The following is a 6,269-nucleotide window of genomic DNA, read 5'->3' on the forward strand; positions in this document are numbered from 1 at the left end:
GCCACCACCACCACTCTTCATTTCCAAACTCATTCCATTTTTCAAAATGGAGGTTCTCTAGCTACCTGGCATTGTTAATAACTCAACCTCATAATCATCACTGTCTTTCTTTCTTTCTTTCTTCTAGGTAAAAAGAGAAATGGCTTATGAAGTAACAAGGAATACAAAGAGGCTCTTTAATTCTTCTCTCTGTGGCAGTTGGACTGCAGTGCCCAGAGGACAACACTACACATGAACCCCTCAGACAAGATCTTCTGTTGACATGCAGAGACACCAGAGTTGAGTGTATCTTCTAGACACAGGGGCTGGCCACACTGCTTTCTGGGGTTTCAGCAGTCACGTGGTTTCCTTCTTTTCTTCAAGTGTCATAGCAGGAGACAGAAGTCCTTCCATGATATTGTTGGAATCTGTGAGAAAATGCCAATTTGACTGATACCCATGTCTCAGCCAGCTGTTGAGCACAACCAGTGTTTCAGGGCAGTAGAGAAGTTCCCATCTAGGAACATAGCTTCATTATCACCAGCAGCCCTGGCCTTGGCCGATTCTTTAAACAGACGTTGCTGCTGCGTGAGATCTTTGAGCTCAGTGTAGGTACTGCACATTTCCTTCTTTATGTCAAATAGCTTGTTCAGTTAGAGCCTCTTTGGAGCAGTACCATTTGAACAAAGGTCTCATAATCTGTGGGTGATCACAGATGTATGTAGAACTGATGCATGTCACTCTCAGGAACTCTCCAACAAGCTCATCAAGGACTCTGGCTGTGGTAGAAGATGGTGGGCATTCGACAGCTTTTGCAACACAAATACCAAGATGTTTTTGAATTTCTTCAGTTTTAAAGAGACTAGTTTCTGGCAGCTTCACTCCTAGGGCTGTCTCAAGCTTTTCTACAAGGCTAATTCTTAGGAAAGGTGGGGTGAGTCAATCCATAGGCTTGGTTTTCTGGCCCATTTGGGTGGTAGGTTATCTTGGTGGTAATTGCCTATATGCTTTCCAAAGTACCCGGATAGCATCTTCTCTGCACTTTCCATGAGGTCATGATCATCTGCATAGATGATGTAGCACTTAGAGATGGTAAACTTAGGATCGTGAGTCAAATCAATATCTTCATTCTGGAACTGGTGACCAATTTCACACACCTGGTCAATGCTACCAACCACCAGCATCGTATAGTAGAGTTCTAGAGCAATTCTCATAGATAATAAGTTCATGTCCAGTTCATTGTGACAGGTGATGAAAGGCTTGGCCACAGCTCACCCTGGAATGATGCTCATCATGAGAATTTTGATCTCTAGGAATCCCAGCTCATCCAAGAAATCCCTTATATGTGCGATGGTCTTAGGGCAGATGATAAATTTCTGTCTCACAAAGTCATTCCGTATCAAGTCTAAGTATCTCTGAAGATAGCTTGTTTCCTTGTCTTTGAGGATACAGTGAAGATGAGGCAACATTTGCAAGCAAAGATATAAAGTGTGATTTTTTACAGGAGATGATGCTCAATTTACCCTTCTTGGTTTTCCTGGGATTCCCCTGAACTCTGATTATGTCTCCCTGGTGCAGTTTGTTATTAATATGAACAAACTCTTCCTCTGATTTATACTTCCTGGAGTTGGCCATGACTTGTAACTTGACTCCCTGGCTTGAATGTCATAGAAGATATTCTTTCCCCAAGAAAAACTCATGGATCCAAGCTACCACTTTTAATATCAGTCAGGTCCACTGGCTGCAGGTGACTATATTCTTGGATAAACCGAGAGAGTGGGGTGTCCACATGGAACTTGTGTGGGTACCGGTTCTCCCCGCTGACCTTTGGCTGGTGAACTGCTTGACTATGGTTCTTAGAGTATTGGTTTGGGTCCAGAGTCTTCTCCTCAGCACCCACATCATTGTTGGTAGTGTGGTTGGTGTGGGCAGCAGCAGCAGCAGCAGCAGCAGCCTGGCTTAGCTGTTCCTAACTGAGCTCATTCTCATGCTGGGCCTCTCTCCTTGGTACTTTTTTCTCAGATTTCAGATGTCTCTTTAGTTCATTCTTGCTTAGTTTTGGTTTACCATCCGCTTTGATTTCACTCTCTCGCAGTGTGGCCATCTCTCCCAGACTCCCACTCCCATACTCTTCTAGGTTCAACGAACCACTCCAAGTGTGTCATATAAGAAGATTCTTACATGATTTCTCCTTTTGGTAATCGGCTTATTTCACTTAACATTGCAGCCAAAATTATGTCAGAGTTTCCTTCCTGTTTAAGACTGAATGCTATTTCATCATATCTACACATAATGTTTTAACCCATTCTCCTAGCAATAGATTTAACAGGATTTAATCCACATTTTGGCTATTAAAAGTTAAGCTCCGGCACATGGCTGCACTATATGGAATTCTTCTGTAGCAGTTTAAATATTTGATGGCTAATTATTCCATCTTTTCATTTTCACTCTTGACAGAATGTCCCAAACACCTACTTAAGCTGCTACTGGTAATTCTTTTATATAAAGAAAAAGAAAAACTATAACTCAGCAATTTATCTACAAGTTTAAATTTTGAAGAGGAAACTTTAAGAAATTATAGTCTAGTAATCCAGTCAGCAAGAAATCTTAAAGACTGATGTGTACACAGCACGAAATTTGGATTCAGCTCAAGAAAATTAGTGCTCTAAAAAAATACTAAAATCTTGGAATCTTGGATCAGCAAGATGTTCCATTGGGTAGAGATGGTTGTCACCAAATCAGTGCGATATGAGTTCAATTTTTGGAATCCCAGAAAGTCTGATATACACATATGCACTATGATATGCATGCCTATACAACACACACACACACACACACATACACACAGATAAAAATAATAAAATAACAATTTGTGAAAGAATACTAAAGTCCTTCACTTGATAGTAAGAAAAATAAAGAGAACTCAATCGCATGACTTACCCAGTTTTCAAAATTAACCTTATGAAGATGATAACTTGATTGAAATTTAAGTTCAAGGGCTGTCATTAAAGTATTTTCTGATCGACTACTAATTGAAAAGAAAGGCCCAAGGTTGATTGTAGCCAGTGAGCAATTAAATTGGGTGCATTTGATAGACAACATGTAGAGCACTGTTAGATTTAGGGAGGAAGGCTTTTTTTGTTGTTTTAAATTATAAAATACATCCACTTACAGTTTTCTACAGAGTGTTTGCGGAGTTTCCTGTAGGTAAAACAGGCAAAGAGACTGGCATGTGTTCTGAACAGGAGGCTGAGGAGGAGGCAGTTCACGGCCATAATGACCAGGGAGGAGAGGGGAGAGACATCAATTCTAAAGGGGGACAGAGGACACTCACACCCCGAAACAGGTCTAGCTCCTTCTCCTTCAGATGAGAAGAGGCCAGCCATTATTTTCACAGTAGAGAAGCCAAAGAAATAAGCTCTGGAGAATAAAGACAAGATTAGAAAATGGCGCTGGGAAGCAGCATAAATCAAAGCTTCACAAAGCATAGGGTTACAGTGACCACTTCCTAGCCCTAACATGTGCTTTGAGGAAAAAAAAAAAAAAGTGGATGGGAGATCGTGTTTCCACTTCTAGTGTGTTGAAGAGGGAGGGCTGATCAATATTCAGGACTGACCCATGGGTGTCAATCCAGGACAAAAGTGAATGTGAACAGCTGTGTTCCACTATCTGACCTCAGGACACTGGAACTTTCGTATTTCCATAATATGACTGTAAAAAAAAAATATGTCCCTCTAGCCTTATTTGCTTTCTTTAATGGATAATGCTTCTGGCTTGGATCTTCATGTGGAAAAAAGGATCTTTTGTCTCATAAAATGTTACAGATGCTGCTATGGTAACACACTATAATTTTATTCCTATCTCAGAAGATAAACACGGAGAATTGCAACTGGCAGTTTAATCTAATATGGAGAATTTGCTTTAGGTCCATGGAGCATTTGGGTTTCTGTTTTTAAGGAACACTGGCACTTTTATTAACCTGCTGTACTCAATTAAGCAGAGACTTAAAGCCCTGTCTAGAAGGTATTATTGTGCCAACTTGAAAATACCATGTGGCCAAGTTTGAAAACCCACAAGGGAGAGAGCAAGCCCACTGCAGCTATGACAGAATTCTTAGGTGGCCGGAGCGAGTTTGCATTGTGGGAGTTTTCTGTTGAGCTAAAAACATAATCCAAACATCTAGGCATCTACAAAAACAGTCTGAGTTTGGTTTAAAGTGAAACATGCCCATTGACAGGCAATTTCTAAAGTTGCTTTTCTCTTTTCCTATTAGTAAAGCCTGCAGCACAGAGCGGTTGAACTGTTCCACTAACGTCAGCTGCTTTGCAATTAATAACCAAAGTTAGTGCATGCGCAGAGGTGGCGTGAAGTCCTAGTTCTTGTTGCTAATAACAATATTCAGCTACACTGGACATCGTGGCTTATAGACTAGTTCCTGTCAAAAACAAGGGGGAAAGCTCAAATAGAAGAAAACCAGGAAATCCAGCGAGTGAATTTAACCATGGCTTTAAATCTACAACCCTTCCTTTACAACGGTAAAGAACATCATCCCCTGACATTTGACTCAAGGGTCCTTCTCTGCCTTACCCCCATGTCACAGTTCTTAGGATTTTCCCTTCTCCATTAGAGCACGAAGGCAGCTGAGGAGTTAATGAAGGCCAGGGTCAACACAATGAAGCTTCAGTAATAACCTGGTGAACTCACGGCTGATTCTGATTTACTATACATCACAGTAATGGGTTCCAGGACACTTTCTGCCAGTATTTCAGAAGGAGAATCCTACTTCAGTCATTAAGTGATTAGGAATCTGCTTCCCACTTGATTTTAGTCATTCTAGACCTTTATAGAATCATAAAAAGCATCATGATTGATGATTGACACACTGACATTAGAGATGCCCAGGATGAACATAATACAAGCACTACCGTTCTTCTCAAGCCCCACAACATGAACAAGTAGCTAGTAATTAAACAGAAATGCCTACCTAAGTTGTTCTTGAAGCAAACTTTGTAATATTTTCCCTTCATAAAAGTCCCCAAGTATTTACAGGCTGTAGATGAGCTCACACTCTTTGACATGCGAAAGATTAAATGAGGGAGGCAGGAGACTGATAGAGAGGCTGCCACACTAACACTACTGGTATTGAGGCGATTCGAAAGCACTGTCTTGCCTCTCATTGGTCACTTGGGGCACTGGAACAATATTTGTCCAGTTGCTATGTGGAGAGGGGTGGCTGCCAATTCCCTCCACTAATAAGCCTGAAGCTGGCTTTTGCAGATAAGAGACACTGCTATTGTTTGTGTTACTGTGCTAACTGATAAGACACTCAGCACAGCAGGTACCCCGTAGATCTTTATGACAGACTTTGCGATGGCTGCCGATATTTCCCTATCACCTATCACTTTTGTTTCAAAAAAAAAAAAAAAAAAAACAACCCATAAAACAAAAACAAAACAAAACAAAAAAACAAACAAAAAAAAGGAGATGATTTCTACTTCATTATTTTGAATTGGGTTTTTCTCTTCAGGAATGTGTATCTAGAAAGATCACATTTAAATGTTTTTGTTATACAGACTGACTCAACACCCCCCCCCCCCATTCTGTGACTCAATTAAAAATGTTTAAAATAGTCAGCAAGGATCTATGTGTATATTAAAGGTTGACTTTGAGACAGTTCACCCAAAATTTAGAGGAAGTAGCTGGGGTCTGAACAGGTACATAGACACACACACATGTCACCATTAAGCTCTGTGTGAATCCATAGACTGTCCACATGTATATGCAGGCTGGAACACTGTAGGACTAATGTGAATCACATGCCTATTTAGGCAATGCCTTAAAAACATTCAAAGGCAGATGTTTTTCCTTTTGTATTTAGAGAAACACTCTTATTTTTCCAATGTGTACTTAATGTGGACATGTTTCTATGGGTTCTATGGATGGGAAAGACTTTAGATTCTGAGTTTAATATGACCCTGTTGGACACGAAAAAAAGGAATACCCAATAAACCTTCAATATAATTAAATTTTAGGGGCTTCAAGATGGTTCAGTGGATAAAATACTTCCTGCCAAGCCTTGCCTACTGAATTTAATCCCCGAGGCTCACATGATGGAGAGAGAGGAGTGCCTCTTGCTAGTTGCCCTTTGACCTCCACATGAGTGCTTTGATATACATGCAAGCATACACCCACATGATGGATAAATAAAATACTTTTTTAAAAATTAAAAGAAATAATTTTGTCAAGGTAATGATCAAAGTGTGACCAACACTACAAGTAAAATGTTGCAA

The 6,269-nt window shown here is 40.3% G+C and overlaps 1 pseudogene; it reads right to left on the reverse strand.

Annotated features, from left to right (window-relative positions):
- Window positions 1-292: 292 nt before the first annotated feature.
- LOC127669026 (lysine--tRNA ligase-like) lies at window positions 293-2,083 on the reverse strand (annotated as a pseudogene).
- Between the last annotated feature and the right edge of the window lie 4,186 nt (window positions 2,084-6,269).

The sequence above is a fragment of the Apodemus sylvaticus genome, chromosome 18, assembly GCF_947179515.1.
Source record: "Apodemus sylvaticus chromosome 18, mApoSyl1.1, whole genome shotgun sequence".
Lineage (NCBI taxonomy): Eukaryota > Metazoa > Chordata > Mammalia > Rodentia > Muridae > Apodemus > Apodemus sylvaticus.